The 14,866-nt window shown below is 46.8% G+C and overlaps 1 protein-coding gene across 3 annotated transcripts in view; it reads left to right on the top strand.

Moving 5' to 3' along the window:
* Positions 1-14,866, top strand: part of carm1l (coactivator-associated arginine methyltransferase 1, like) — a 69,983-nt gene that overhangs the window by 38,939 nt on the left and 16,178 nt on the right. The gene's annotated exons all lie outside the window — the stretch shown is intronic.

The following is a 14,866-nucleotide window of genomic DNA, read 5'->3' as shown; positions in this document are numbered from 1 at the left end:
CAGATGTGTGCCATCATGTGTATTTCTGCCAATGTCATTGAAGAAAATTTTGTCAAAATGGATCAAGCATCCACATTGTTGAGCTGAAAGTTTCCTTTAACCAGTGGGTAGGAGGAATCTTTACAAAATCAGTTTGGAGGGCTGTGCCTTAGGTCTCCAGGAGTTGTGATTTGGCATTATATTTGTAGTATTATCCAAGAAGGGAATCGTAGCCATTGAATGAAATTAAAAAATGTGTACTGAACATAGATGTCAACCCTTAAGAAGCATCTATTAATGTACAGGTACACCGATGGAGGATTTGCTGCACACTTTACATTTTATTGAGATATTTGGGAAGATTAATAAAGGGAGTACCTGTCATCCGTATGGATTTTCAGAAGGCATTTGAGAGCATGTAAAAAGCTGGTGAGCATAATTGGTAAGAACCATCAGGAAAATACTTCAAAGGTGGCAGAGACAGGAAAAATGGCTCAAGGTTAGAAAGCTATGTTGTGATATGTTTGTTTTTCAGATGGAGAATAATGGACAGTTATGTTCCCGCTGAAACATTGCCGAGATGTGCTTTTTATTTTCAAATAAATTGTGTACATTACAGCAGGGCTTTGAAAAAACCTGTCACTAATGCATAGCTTCATTCTTGTGAACTCTTCTTAGTGTCACAGCTGTTCCTTTGATGCCTGAAGTGTAAAGTGAATCCACCAGGTAAATCAATGCTGGCAACATTCAGCTACTTAGAAAACAGCTGTTCTATAATGTTCATGGCTGTAACTTTATAAGTGCTCGGAGACCCTGGAAATTCTGAACAGGAAAGAAAAGGTGTGTGCCAAATGAAGGTACTGGAATCAATAACCCTGCGATTGTAATCCTTCAATTGTTACGTAACCCCGTAACCAGGTAATTTACCAGCAAAGATAGATGGATCAGCTGAGTCGGATGCTACTATTTTCAAATGTTTTATTCAAAAGGGGGCACAAGCGTATGGTTAATACAAAACATCCAGATCATATACATCGTCAAAACTCAATCTAAACACCGGTGTAATAATAATCAATCAGAAATAAGCTTTATATTTGTCTAGGGGTAATATTGAGTCCAATTGAAATATAAAGAGTCACTCAGAAGTTTGCAGGCTTTTCCCTTGTGGGAACCTCTGGGGTTTTCACGTTGGAGAGAGAGATGGTTTAGAAAAGATAAACACTTGCCCGTTGTCTTTGCAGAGCAAATCCTTGGAATCAGGGAGGCAGGCTTCCCCGTTGTTAGTTAAAGGCAGTCTTTCGTTGGTTCTAGCCACAGATTCAACATTTGGAATCTAACGCACGTGGCTTCCTTCAAAATGGCTTCCCGCTCCCACGGGAATCGGTATCGTGCTTCCTTGGTGTCTCCTTGGTGCGTCTGAGGGTTCCCCCCCCCTCAGACCCTCCTTTATACTTCTTCACGGGATCGCAGGTGTCAATCAAGTTGCAGGTAATGCGATCTCTCTCTCAACCAGCCCACTTTGCCCGAGGGCTTTTCACGTGGTCTCCATGAGACAATAGTCAAGGTCACCTTTATTCTGCTTCTTGGGAGAACGTGGTCTCTCTCTCTCTCTTTCCCATTTTCCTGTGTCTATTCAGCACGTCTCTTCCTCTTTTGGGTCAGTTGACCCCCCCTCGACTAGGGATCTTGAGATTCTCACAAAGGAGGGGGCCGAGGGCATAACACAATTTTAATCAACTGCATTACTCTGGGATCTTTTCAGATCCTAATGTTCTCATTTCAACTGTGTTGGCATCTTTCTTTTGCATCGTGTTTTAAAGGGTGGTAAGGAAATTTGAGATTGTTACAAGGATCTACCCATTAGTAATAATGAACTGAGAGGCACAGAGAGAATCGATATTTACCAATAAGTAACCTTTATTGTCTCAACTGAAAAGCATGTCGGTTCACAAACTAACCACATGTGTGCATGACCACTAGGGTTCCCTGACTCTCCATGAACAGTTAAGGAAGAGAATAGGTATTACCTGGGAAAGGAGTCTATACTAGCCAGGCATTCCTCGTGTCTGTGGGGTCCTCCACATCCGTGATGGTTGGTATCCGGAGAGATACCACTATCTCATATTTGAAGCTCTTCACTCTGATGGGGTGTTCCTCATCAGTTCAAATGATGCATCTCCATTCCATTGGCTCAAGGTCACCTTCTTATTGGCTGTGGTCCAAGGCTACAAGCAGCATTGTTCTGTGGTCTCTGCCCCAGCCCTAGGCCTTTGTTCTTTTCTCAACTAGGTGATCCAGGCACTGAGTCTATCGATATTACAGATTGCTTCTCCGGCAAGCCTGCCACTTTACATAATTCATAGCTACTCATCTGAGAATGGTTTCAGGCTCATTAGCTGAAACTCCTTGTGTCCACATTTAATCGCTCTGATTAGATTATCCCAGATAATGACTCAGTTCAAAGAGTTGGGACCGCAAGGACAGTCTCCATAATTCTTCATGCACATGGCAAAAACAAAGACAATTGGTTCATCTACTTCCACTGTCCTTGATTCATCTGAATTCACTGATTTGCAGACTGTAGTTCTTTCTGACCAACAAGATATAGATGTTTGGGATCATGCAAGACATGATCTCACTAAGATAGGATTACTAATTAGCCACTTACAATAGAAGTGGCCCAGTATGTAATATGAAGATGTCAGAGGGTTACAGATGGACTAACCCATAAAGTTAAAGCAGATAAAGACAGAGCTGTTGGACTCTTGGCAACGTGCAGGGAGGGAAGTGAGAGCTGATGGCATCAAGTGGGTAAAAAAGATGTAGCTGTCAAAACAGGCATGGTGTAAATTCTGCCATGAATGTCTTCCAGTCTTACTTTCCTTAAATATTCCTCTACATGAAATTCTGCCCATAAATGTTGCCCAGTCCATTCCCTATCCTAAACATGAATGTGAAAGGGAAGAGAAAACACAGTCTTGTAGAGTGTGATAACAATAAAATAATGCAATCTGAAGAGAAAACAATGTAAATACTGAAAAAAATAGCTAATCAAGAGATCCATTTTGTTAAAGTTCTAATTTGACATTCTTGAACCACTGTTGAAAAGATATATTGTTTTCATGATACCACATGGAAGACTTGCTTGCTGCCCGTTACTCCACTGGCGTTTTCCTCTTGGAGGACCACGTAGAGGAAAAAGTAAGATTTTATGCGGTCACCAGACTGCTCAGAAGCGCAATTTTCTAGTAATTGTTGCCAAGCACATGCTGTGCAGAAATCCAATCACTCCCTCTGCTGCAATGTGTTGGAGATTTGCATTATTTCAAAAAGTTGATCATAAAAGTGCTAACTACTGAACAATGATTTCATTCTACACAGAGTGCAGGCTGTTGGGCTTATAAATTGACTTATTTTTCAATCTGAAGCAGATATTGTATTCTAAGACCTTCCAGAGAGTAGCGATTGCATTCAATGTCTTTGTGAAGACTGGATGCTGGTCCAGTAGTTACACATAAACAGTCATATGTTGTATCTTCATTCAATTAAATGGAATCTAAATAGTTCACTACAAGTTGCTGGTAGATATGGGTTTCATAACCTAAGCAACTATGTTTTCTTAAAAATTATTTTATTAAAATAAAGTCAATATCTGTAAAAAAAAATCAGTTCCAGTTATGCTGTAAATTAAAGAACTTGCTTCAGTGATTTTCTCATTTAGAAAAGACAGTATTTGCTTTAGAGTTTCAGGTTTTCGCAAAGAAGCCACAGTTTATCGTGGATTAGAAGGAAATCTTTAAATGATTGATGTTGACGTCCAATTATTAATCAACTAGACATCAAGCAGTGGCTTCTTATGATTGATCCTGACCCACCTACTAGATACAGTTGAAGTCAGAAGTTTACATACACCTCAGCCAAATACATTTAAACCCAGTTTTTTACAACTCCTGACATTTAATCCTAGAAAATATTCCCTGTCTTAGGTCAGTTAGGATCACTACTTTATTTTAAGAATGTGAAATGTCAGAATAATAGTAGAGAGAATGATTTATTTCAGCTTTTATTTCTTTCATCACATTCCCAGTGGGTTAGAAGTTTACATACACTTTGTTAGTATTTGGTAGCACTGCCTTTAAGTTGTTTAACTTGGGTCAAATGTTTTGGGTAGCCTTCCACAAGCTTCCCACAGTAAGTTGCTGGAATTTTGTTCCATTCCTCCAGACAGAACTGTGTAACTGAGTCAGATTTGTAGACCTTGCTCGCACAGGCTTTTTCAGTTCTGCCCACAAATTTTTTATCAGATTGAGGTCAGGGCTTTGTGATGGCCACTCCAATACCTTGACTTTGTTGTCCTTAAGCAATTTTGCCACAACTTTGGAAGTATGCTTGGGGTCATTGTCCATTTGGAAGACCCATTTGCGACCGAGCTTTAACTTCCTGGCTGATGACTTGAGATGTTGCTTCAATATACCCACATAATTTTCCTTCCTCATGATGCCATCTATTTTGTGAAGTGCACTAGTCCCTCCTGCAGGAAAGCACCCCCACAACGTGATGCTGCCACCCCCATGCTTCACGGTTGTGTACAATGTACTGTGTATGTTAATTAAAATGGCTTCTTTGTTATGATAAGTGCTTTCTCTCGCAGTTGTTTAGCTTTAGACTTGCTGATATCGGGATTGAATTTATTTGTTAACCAGTGGGGAAATGTTATTTTGTCTTGTGCCTGGGAGCAGGGGGGTTTTAGCGGTCTTTTCAGGGAGGACGTCGAGGAAGGTGGACGTGTGCGGCACTGCTCGGTTGACCACCAGGGTGGTCCCAGGTGTAAGGACGTGGAGGTCGGAGGAAAGCGACGAGGGGTTGAGTGGTTCGATGGTTGAGCTCCAACGATGTGCACTAAACTGACTGAACTCTGATAAGTTTTGGCGCCTTTTTATTTTATTTTCTTTTCCGTCATATATACTGTATTGTTAGTAACCTTTTAGTTCTAGTAAAATGTTTAAATTATATTCTATAACGGTATCTGATGTGAGTTTGATATGGTGTGTGTGTCGCTGCATTAACTTGTTTTCCACAGCACCTGCGTGTACGGGAGGTGGGGTTGGTGAGTGGCTGGATCTCCTTTTCCCCTAGACATATACCAGTCCGTTGGGCAGGTGTTACATTTGTGGGGGCTCATCTGGGATTGGATTTTCAGTGGCTGTGGAATCGCGCAGACAGCAGTGCGGAGATGGACAGAGATAAGATTGTGAGCTGGTGCAATTTAGGAGATCTACCGGCGCATTACGCATGCGTGGTGAGTGGAGTGGATTTTGGGGTTTCGGGAGAGGCGTTAGTGCGGGGGTTGAGTTTGGTAAAGGGTATGGGTCAGGTAGAACTAGTAGCTAGACGGTGTGGTAAAGAGGTAGGGTCTAGCTGGATGTTGCTTCGTACAAGTGTTGACGTCATGGCGTTGGATCTGCCAGCGATGGTCAGTGATCCGGGGGAGGCGGGGCCGTGGGGGCTCCACACCCTCTCCGAGGATGAGGATGACGAGACACCAGGTGAGGAGCTAGAGCTAGAGGTGGCCCCCAGAGAGGTGCTCATCGCTAGTAAAGGGGGGTCGGAGGAGGGAGGCGTGACAAGGCCCTGCCCCCCAGGTAGGGGGGAAGCCTCGGAGCTGGCAGCCGCACGTAACTCCCTGGTGGGAGTGGCCGAGAGGCCACAGCTGAAGCTGGGGGTGTTCTCAGGAGCCAAGCCTACTCCGGACAGGGAGGTGGACTATGAGACCTGGATCGAGCATACGTCTTTGATGTTAGAGGAGTGGCTAGGCTTGGAGGAGGAGAAGAGGTGGCGATTGGTGGGAAGTTTGAGGGGCTTGGCAGCCAGAACAGTCCGGGAGTTGAAAGCTGAAAAGCCTGGGGCTTCAGTGGAGGAATGCATAGAAGTTTTGGAGGGAACGTTTGGGTTGTCAGGGGAACCCTGGCTGCTTTTAGCAGAGTTCCAACGCCTGGAACAACGGAGAGGGGAAAAACTCTCCAAGTACACATTTCGGATGGAGGGGATGCTTACGGGGTTGCGGCGCCGGGGGGTAGTGAAGGCGCCTGACGTGGCTAGCGTGAGGATGAGTCTCTGAGACTGGCTCTCTGGAGAAGGACAAGGTGGCATGGACTATCCGGCAGGCTTATAGGAAGGGCCCCCCTCCATCGTTCGGGCAACTGATTAGAGAGGTGCAGGAGGAAGAGAGAGCGTTGTGGTGGAAAAGGGGCTCGGGCCTGTGGGAGCGATCCTCAGCGATACAGGAAGTGGTGGCTGGGTGGAGGACTGACAACCCCCAGGGGAGTAGGGACCCCCCTCTGGAGGGAAAGGACAGGGGAGGTACCCACTCCCGGGGGCGGCCCGTGCAGTGGGTTGGGAGCGGGGGCCGTCCTGGGAGAGGAGGGGCAGCAGGCAGCATGTGCTTTAACAGTGGGAAAGAGGGGCATTTCAAGCAGGACTGTGGGCGGCTGACGGTGTGCTATAGCTGTGGAGAGGAGGGACACTTTCGGTGGGATTGTGAGAGACAAGGAGTCCCACGGAGGGAAGCCCCCCTGCGACTAAGAAGGGAGAGGTGTCGGGAAACTTAGGAGAGGCTGAGTGAGGGAACGGACTGGAGCCTCTGGAGGAACATGTTCCCAGAGATCAGTCGGAAGACCCCCGGGTGCCCACGCCTCTATTCCGGATGGGCTGGTAGGACCCCGTGTCGATGTGTGTCTACAGATAGAGGGAGTTTATGCAAAAGCCGTTCTTGATACGGGATCGCAGGTGACCTTATTGTACTTGTTGTTCTACAACCAGTATCTAAAGCATTTGCCCTTAACCCCATTTGATGTCCTGCAGATTTGGGGTGTGAGCGAGGGTGATTACCTGTACGATGGGTACCTATCGGTGAGATTGGAGTTCTCGGAGGGCGATGTAGGAATGTCTGAAGCTATTGAGACGTTGGTGTTGGTGTGTCCTGACCCGGTGGAAACCGGTGGTGCTGCCCTCCTGTTGGGGACTAACTCCCCCGTTGTGCGACAGCTCCTGGGAGCTTGTAAGGAGAAAGGGGGGGAACACTTTCTGGAGACCCTCTTGGTGCATCCAGTGTTTCGAGCGGTATTCGAAGAAGGGGTTGCCTCCCAGGGGCTGGACCCGGAGTGTAAACGAGGGACGGTGTGGTGTACGCAGGTGAAGCCCAAGGTGATCCGACCCGGGGAGGTAGCACTAGTGATGGGGACCCCCAGATTCCCCAGGGTGCTGACGAGTGAAGCCCTGTCAGTAGACGCCCCGGACGATCTTGAAGGGAGACACGATTTCCGGCGGGGGCGCTGGTGAGGCCCGAAGTGCAGAGACTGGGGTGGTACATGCGAGGCGTATAGCTATAAGTGTCAGGAACACTACGGCAAGAGAAATCACCTTTAAAAGGGGAATGCCGCTGGCACATCTGTTCCCAGTGACGGTAATGTCTAGCGCACCAGTGAGGACCCCTAATGGGGAGGGGTTGGAGCATCGAAGGGAGCTGACCGCTGAAGCCTTTAACTTCGGGGATTCTCCTGTGTCGCCAGAGTGGAAGTGCAGGCTAGTGGAGAAGATGCTGAAAATGGAAGCTGTTTTTTCTCGGGGCGAGTTTGATGTTGGCTGCTCCAAAAGCACTCGCCACACCATCCGGGTGACGGAGGACACCCCGTTCCGAGAGAGATCCCGGCGGCTGGCTCCGGCAGATGTTGAGGACGTGCGGCAGCACTTGTTCAAGTTGAAGGAAGCCGGAATCATAGCTGAGTCCCGAAATCCCTATGCGTCCCCAATAGTGGTGGCACGGAAGAAGAATGGGAGGGTGCGCATGTGCGTTGACTATAGGACTTTGAATCGGCGAACTGTCCCTAATCAATATACCGTCCTGAGGGTCGAGGACGCATTGGCCTGTCTGAGTGGAGCGAAGTGGTTCAGTGTGCTGGACTTAAGAAGTGGGTATTACCAGATCCCGATGAGTGAGGGAGATAAAGAGAAGACAGCCTTTATCTGCCCACTGGGGTTCTTTCAGTTCGAACGAATGCCCCAAGGCATATCGGGGGCCCCAGCCACCTTCCAGAGGCTCATGGAGAGAACTGTGGGGGATATGAATCTGCTGGAGGTGCTGGTGTACCTGGACGATTTGATAGTGTTTGGATCGACTTTGGAGGAACATGAAGAGCGGCTGTTAAAGGTATTAAGCCGGCTTAAGGAGGAAGGGCTGAAGCTTTCCCTGGACAAATGCCAGTTCTGCAAGTCATTGGTCAGCTACATTGGCCACATCATTTCGCGAGAGTGAGTGGCTACTGATCCAACCAAGATAGAGGCCGTGACCACCTGGCCGAGACCCCAGAAAGTGAGCGCTCTGCGCTCATTTTTGGGGTTCTGTGGGTATTACTACCAGTTCTTGAAAGGATACGCCAGAATGTGTCACACGTTGACTCAGCTGTTGTGTGGCTATCCCCCGATGGGAAAGAAGAGGAAGGAGGACCGGAGGCAAGACGCTGGAAGATACTGGAACCCGGCGGAACCTTTCGGCTCGAGATGGGATGATCGATGTGAAGAGGCATTCCAATCTTTGAAAAGGGCTTTTGCCGATCCCCAGAAGCCGTATGTGCTGCATGCGGATGCCAGCTGAGAGGGTCTAGGGGCTGTTCTGTACCAGGAACAGGGCAACGCATTGAGCCTGGTGGCATTTGTCAGCCGAAGCTTGTCGCCATCTGAGAGAAACTATCCCACTCACAAGTTGGAGTTCCTGGCACTGAAGTGGGTGGTGGTGGACAAGTTGAGTGATTACCTGTACGGAGCCAAGTTTGAGGTGCGAATGGATAACAATCCTCTCACTTATATTCTGACTTCGGCTAAACTGGATGCTACAGGACATCGGTGGCTGGCGGCCTTGTCGGTATATGATTTCAGCCTGAGGTACCACCCAGGAAGCAGGAATGTCGATGCGGATGCTTTGTCACGTCGGGAGCCGGGGGAACAGGAGAAGGATGAGGAGTGGGAAAGTATCCCTGCCCCTGGAGTGAAGGTTATGTGTCAGTTTGCTATCACCATGAAGGCCGAGGGAAGAGGAAGGCTGGAGCGAGCCGTGGACCATTTGGGGGTTTTTGACGACGCCATACCCCTAGCTTACTGTGACCTGACTGCACTGCGGACTAAACAGTTGCCGGAACTGAGTCCGGGGGAAGTGGCAGCTGCTCAGCAGAATGACCCGGGTCTTGGCACTGTGTGGAGAGCGGTCGAGAAGGGGGATGTGGCGTTGGCCGAGAAGGCGAAACACCCGTCCGTGCCTCTGTTATTGAAGGAGTGGCCTCGGTTAAAGTTAAAGAACCAAGTCTTGTACCGGGTCACGGCGCCTCTGGACCAACCCCGCCGTTGGCAACTGGTCGTGCCGGAAAAGTATCATCAGACTGTACTCCAGGCCCTACATGATGATTCTGGACACTTGGGGGTGGAAAAGACCTATGGATTACTCAAAGACCGGTTCTACTGGCCCCGGATGAGGGGGGAAGTCGAAGAATACTGTAGGGGATGCAGTCGTTGCATCCGGAGGAAGACCCTGCCAGCGTCGGCGGCTCCACTGTCACACTTGCAGAGTGCGGGACCTCTGGACCTGGTATGTATGGATTTTCTGTCGACTGAGCCTGACACCAGCAATACCGCGAATGTCTTAGTTATCACCGATCATTACACTCGCTATGCTCAGGCATTTCCCACTAAGGATCAGAAGGCGACGACAGTGGTGAAGGTGTTATGAGAGAAGTATTTTGTTCATTATGGCCTTCCCAGGCAAATCCATAGTGATCCGGGGCGGGACTTTGAGAGCCGGCTTATCCATGAATTACTGACTATGCTTGGGGTTGAGAAATCCAGGACTACCCCTTATCACCCACAGGGAGATCCTCAACCTGAGAGGTTCAACAGGACACTGTTGGATATGCTCGGGACGCTGGAGATAGGGCAGAAAAATAAGTGGAGTCGTCATATTGGACAATTGGTTCACTGTTATAATTGTACTCGCAGTGATGTTACAGGGTACTCGCCTTATTATCTGATGTTTGGGCGGGAAGCGAGGTTGCCCATTCACTTGTGTTTTGGGGCTGAGGTGGGTGAATTACCCAGGAAGCCCTATATAAAGTATGTGTCCGATATGAGGAGGGAGTTGCAGAGGGCGTATGAGTTGGCCGAGGCGGCGACTACCAAACAAAATCAGAGGAATAAGAGGAGATATGATCGAAAGGTGAAGTTTGCTCAATTATTGCCGGGCGACCGGGTCCTTTTACGGAATTTGGGACTCCCTGGTAAGCACAAGTTGGCAGATCGATGGGCGGCCAGCCCCTATGTAATAGAGATCCAGATGCCGAACCTGCCAGTTTACCGGGTGAAACCCGAGGATGGGAATGGGCCTATCAAGGTACTCCATCGGAATCACCTGCTGCCGCTGGGTCAAGCGGTGCAGGTGGATAAGGAGCCCGAGTGGGAGGTTGCGCCTAGTACCAGGACTCTGCGAGGGCGCGGAGCGAGGGAAGAGCCCGCTGCTGAAGAGCAGGGACGGGTCCTTAACCCGGGGATGGATACCGATTCGGAAGATGACGACTTAGATGAGTGGCCCCTGTTCCCATTCGCTGGCACTCCAGTACCAGAAGAGGAGGCTCCTGGCCCTTCCCCTACTGAGTTGGGTGAGAGGAGGGAAGGTGTTGATGGTCAGATGGAGAGGCAGCCAACGTTGAGGGGAGAGAGGGTGAAACCCGATCACGAGCCAGAGGGTTCTCAGGTGAGGGGGGAACCCCGTGAGGGAGGGAGTGAGGGTCTGACAGGTACACCTGGGGTGTCCTAGGCAGAGGGTTCGCAGGTGAAGAGGGAGTCCAGTGAGGGGGAGGGTGAGGGTCCGATAGGAGTGCCCCTCATGGGGCCTGAGGCGGAAGGGTCGCCAGAAGGGGTACAGAGATCTCAGAGAAGTAGGCGCCCCCCGGAGCGGTTGACATATGTGGTGCCAGGAGAACTGAGTGTGATTTCTACTGCTCTGGGTAGTTATGTCACTGCTTTCTGCACCTGAGTTGGGTTTTGTGTGTTGCAAGAAGCCTTGGGGAACTCTGGTAATGTCATGAGGGCATGACATTTGCTGGTGGGGGGAGAATGTACAATGTACTGTGTATGTTAATCAAAATGGCTTCTTTGTTATGATAAGTGCTTTCTCTTGCAGTTGTTTAACTTTAAATTTGCTGATATCGGGATTGTATTCATTTGTTGACCAATGGGAAATGTTATTTTGTCTTGTGGGGCTGGGAGCTGGGGGGTTCTCGCGGTCTTTTCAGGGAGGACGTTCTTGGGAGGAGGACGTCGAGGAAGGTGGACATGTGCTGCACTGCTCGGTTGACCACCAGGGTGGTCCCAGGTGTAAGGACGTGGAGGTCGGAGGAAACGACGAGGGGTCGAGTGGTTCGATGGTTGAGCTCCAACGATGTGCACTAAACTGACTGAACTCTGATAAGTTTTGGCGCCTTTTTATTTTATTTTATTTTCCGTCATATATACTGTATTGTTAGTAACCTTTTAGTTCTAGTAAAATGTTTAAATTATATTCTATAATGGTATCTGATGTGAGTTTGATATGGTGTGTGTGTCGCTGCATTAACTTGTTTTCCACAGCACCTGCGTATACGGGAGGTGGGGTTGGAGAGTGGATGGAGTTCTTCCCCTAGACATATACCAGTCTGTTGGGCAGGTGTTACAGTTGGGATGGTGTTCTTCGGCTTGCAAGCCTCACCCTGTTTCCTCCAAACATAACAATGGTTATGATGGCCAAACGGTTCAATTTTTGTTTCATCAGACCAGAAGACACTTCTCCAAAAAGCAAGATCTTTGTCCCCATGTGCACTTGCAAACTGTAGTCTGGCTTTTTTATGGCGGTTTTGGAGCAGTGGCTTCTTCCTTGCTGAGCAGCCTTTCAAGTTATGTTGATATAGGACTTGTTTTACTGTGGATATAGATACTTGTCTTCCTGTTTCCTCCAGCATCTTCACAAGGTCCTTTGCTGTTGTTCTGGGATTGATTTGCACTTTTCGTGCCAAAGTATGTTCATCTCTAGGAGACAGAATGCGTCTCCTTCCTGAGCGGTATGATGGCTGTGTGGTCCCATGGTGTTTATACTTGCGTACTATTGTTTGTACGGATGAACGTGGTACTTTCAGGCGTTTGGAAATTGCTCCCAAGGATGAACCAGACTTATAGAGGTCCACAATTTTTTTTTTCTGAGGTCTTGGCTGATTTCTTTTGATTTTGTTTGTAAACTTCTGACCCACTGGAATTGTGATATGGTCAATTAAAAGTGAAATAATTTGTCTGTAAACAGTTGTTGGAAAAAATATTTGTGTCATGCACAAAGTAGATGTCCTCAACGTTTGCTAATGTGAAATCTGTGGAGTGAGTAAACAACGAGTTTTAATGACTTCAACCTAAGTGTATGTAAGCTTCTGACTTCAACTGTAGCAGCAGCTTGTATTTATTTTCTGGTTCCTTTTATTCTCATACTTCTCCTCATGACTTGAAAAGTGCTGCTTGAGTGAATTGGTACTATGAATCATCACATTAATGAAAGAGCCAAGTTACACGGAACAAAACGTATGCATGGAAATAAACAGGAAATGGAAGCATGTGAGGCTTAACCTGACTGCCCAGGAGATATTTCCTGACATAGAAATAAAACAACACAAACTTTATCTGAAGTATATATAATGGTAACAAAGTTTAGAAATTTTCTTCAACTATAAGTAAAGAAATATCAGAGAATCATTACAGAAAGTTCTGCAGGGTGTCTGCTGCAAGAGCAGGGCAGTTAGTTCATTTGGTTGACTCTTTCCCTGTGGCGGTACAGGCTTCTCTTGTTCTTAGACAATTTCTTTTTGAAAACTATGATTGTCAGGTAACAAATTGCTGATCATATACGTTAAGGTTATGTCCAGCCCATCTTTGAGTTACCTTGAGTCTCTACCAGTAGAAATTATTTGTCTTTATTTACTTGTGACCTTGAATAATTCTTTTACACAAGGAATAATCCCATCTTTTTCAAATTATTTACCCAAATGATATATATAGATGCAAAAACTATAAATCTGGGATAAAACAGAGCAAAAAAACAGAAAAAAAATCTGTAGAAAGAGGGACAGCTAGTGATTTCAGGATTGACTCTTTTGTCAGAAGTGAGGAAAAGGATTTCCAGAGGAGGTGCTGGGAGGGATGGATATGTCAAAGAGAATATCTGTAATAGACAGATATTAAGTCAACTGCAGTACTGGGCTAATTAAAGACAGAATATGTTCCTTTGTCTGTGTTATTTGTTGCTGATAGCAGGGCTGGAGATCATCTGCAGCAGCTAATACTATACTAATGGAGAAAGAAAAAAACTTGAGTTTATCTCATAGGTAGATGACATGTAGCATAAGTGGCCATTTCTGATACTTAGAACATAGAAGATGACAGCACAGTACTAGCCCTTTGGCCCACAATACAGATGCAGTCACCCAAGACTGGAGAATTTGATATTGTGTTTGGAAAGCTGCATTTTTTCCAGAAGGTGTTATCCCTGAAATTTGTATTGCACTGCATGGTAATAGTCACAGATAGGATTGAGTGAGAATGAGAGTGGGATGGATCATTAGTGACAGGCAGCAGGAAGCTCGGGGTCACTCCTTCTGTCTGACCGCAGATGATCCACAAATCTGTAACAAGAGAAAATCTGAAGATGCTGGAAATCCCAGCAACATACACACAATGCCGGAGGAACTCAGCAGGCCAGGCAGCATCTGTGGAAAAGAGTACAGTCGACGTTTCGGGCCGAGACCCTTCAGCAGGACTGGAGAAAAAAAGATGAGGAGTAGATTTGGAAGGTGGGGGGAAGGGAGGGAGAAACACGAGGTGATCGGTGGAACCATGAGGGGGGAAGAGTTCTTTACCGGGTGAAGTAAAGAACTGGGAAGTTGGTTGGTGAAGGAGATACAAGGCTGCTAGTGAATGATGGCAAAATAAAGGATATTGAGTTAAGCCCGGGATGTGCTTGAGCATTTAACAATTGCAGTAGGCTAGGCAACACTTATTTGAACCTTGGGTTCCTCTCTGGTTTTGAGCTAAGCAGAAAGTTAAAAATAGAGCAAGAGCTTATGGATGGAGAAGAAACACAGAAATGGAATTGTGGGTAAGTTATCTTTGAACCAGCAAAACAGAGAGTATTCCTATAACCTTCGGAATAATATAAATTCAATTTTTTCCTCATTTTTCTTATTTAAAATTTTGTACATTTCCTAGCAGATTGGGTAACATTTGTTTCCAGTTAGTGACCTTTCAAGAAGGGTTCTGCAAAATTCAGTGTAACAAATTTTGAAAGCAGAGTGCATTGCATGCTTGTATAACGGCGATCAAGGGTGAAGGTTTTTATCCTGGTTAGAAATTGTTCCAGGCTAGGAGTATGCTCTGAGAATAGTAGACCTTTTGTAACAAGAGTCTGGGTTCTATATTGACTGCCAACTCTCTCTCAAGCCTTCAAGAGGAAGTTGCATCAGCCTGGGTGGCAGAGCGATGCAGCCAGTAAAACTGTCACCTCAAATGGACAACCTGGATTCAATACCGACCTTTTCTGTCTGTGTGGGGCTTGCATGAGTTTTCACCCAGTGCACCCGTTTTGCATCTAAAGTTGTGCAAGTGACAAGTTAATTGGTCAATGTAAATTGGGAAATGGGATGTGGAGAGGGGTAGGAGATGGGAGTATGGCAGTAACAGATGTTATCTGTCAAACTCCCTTGGAGTGATACTGGAAACATTTAATTTTAATATTTAAAATAGTGTGTCATTTAGTACAACAGCTAACATCAGAGTA

Source organism: Hemitrygon akajei, chromosome 2 (genome assembly GCF_048418815.1).
Source record: "Hemitrygon akajei chromosome 2, sHemAka1.3, whole genome shotgun sequence".
Classification (NCBI taxonomy): Eukaryota; Metazoa; Chordata; class Chondrichthyes; order Myliobatiformes; family Dasyatidae; genus Hemitrygon; species Hemitrygon akajei.
The sequence above is the reverse complement of the archived record's forward strand: the minus strand, read 5'-3'. Positions and strand labels throughout refer to the sequence as shown.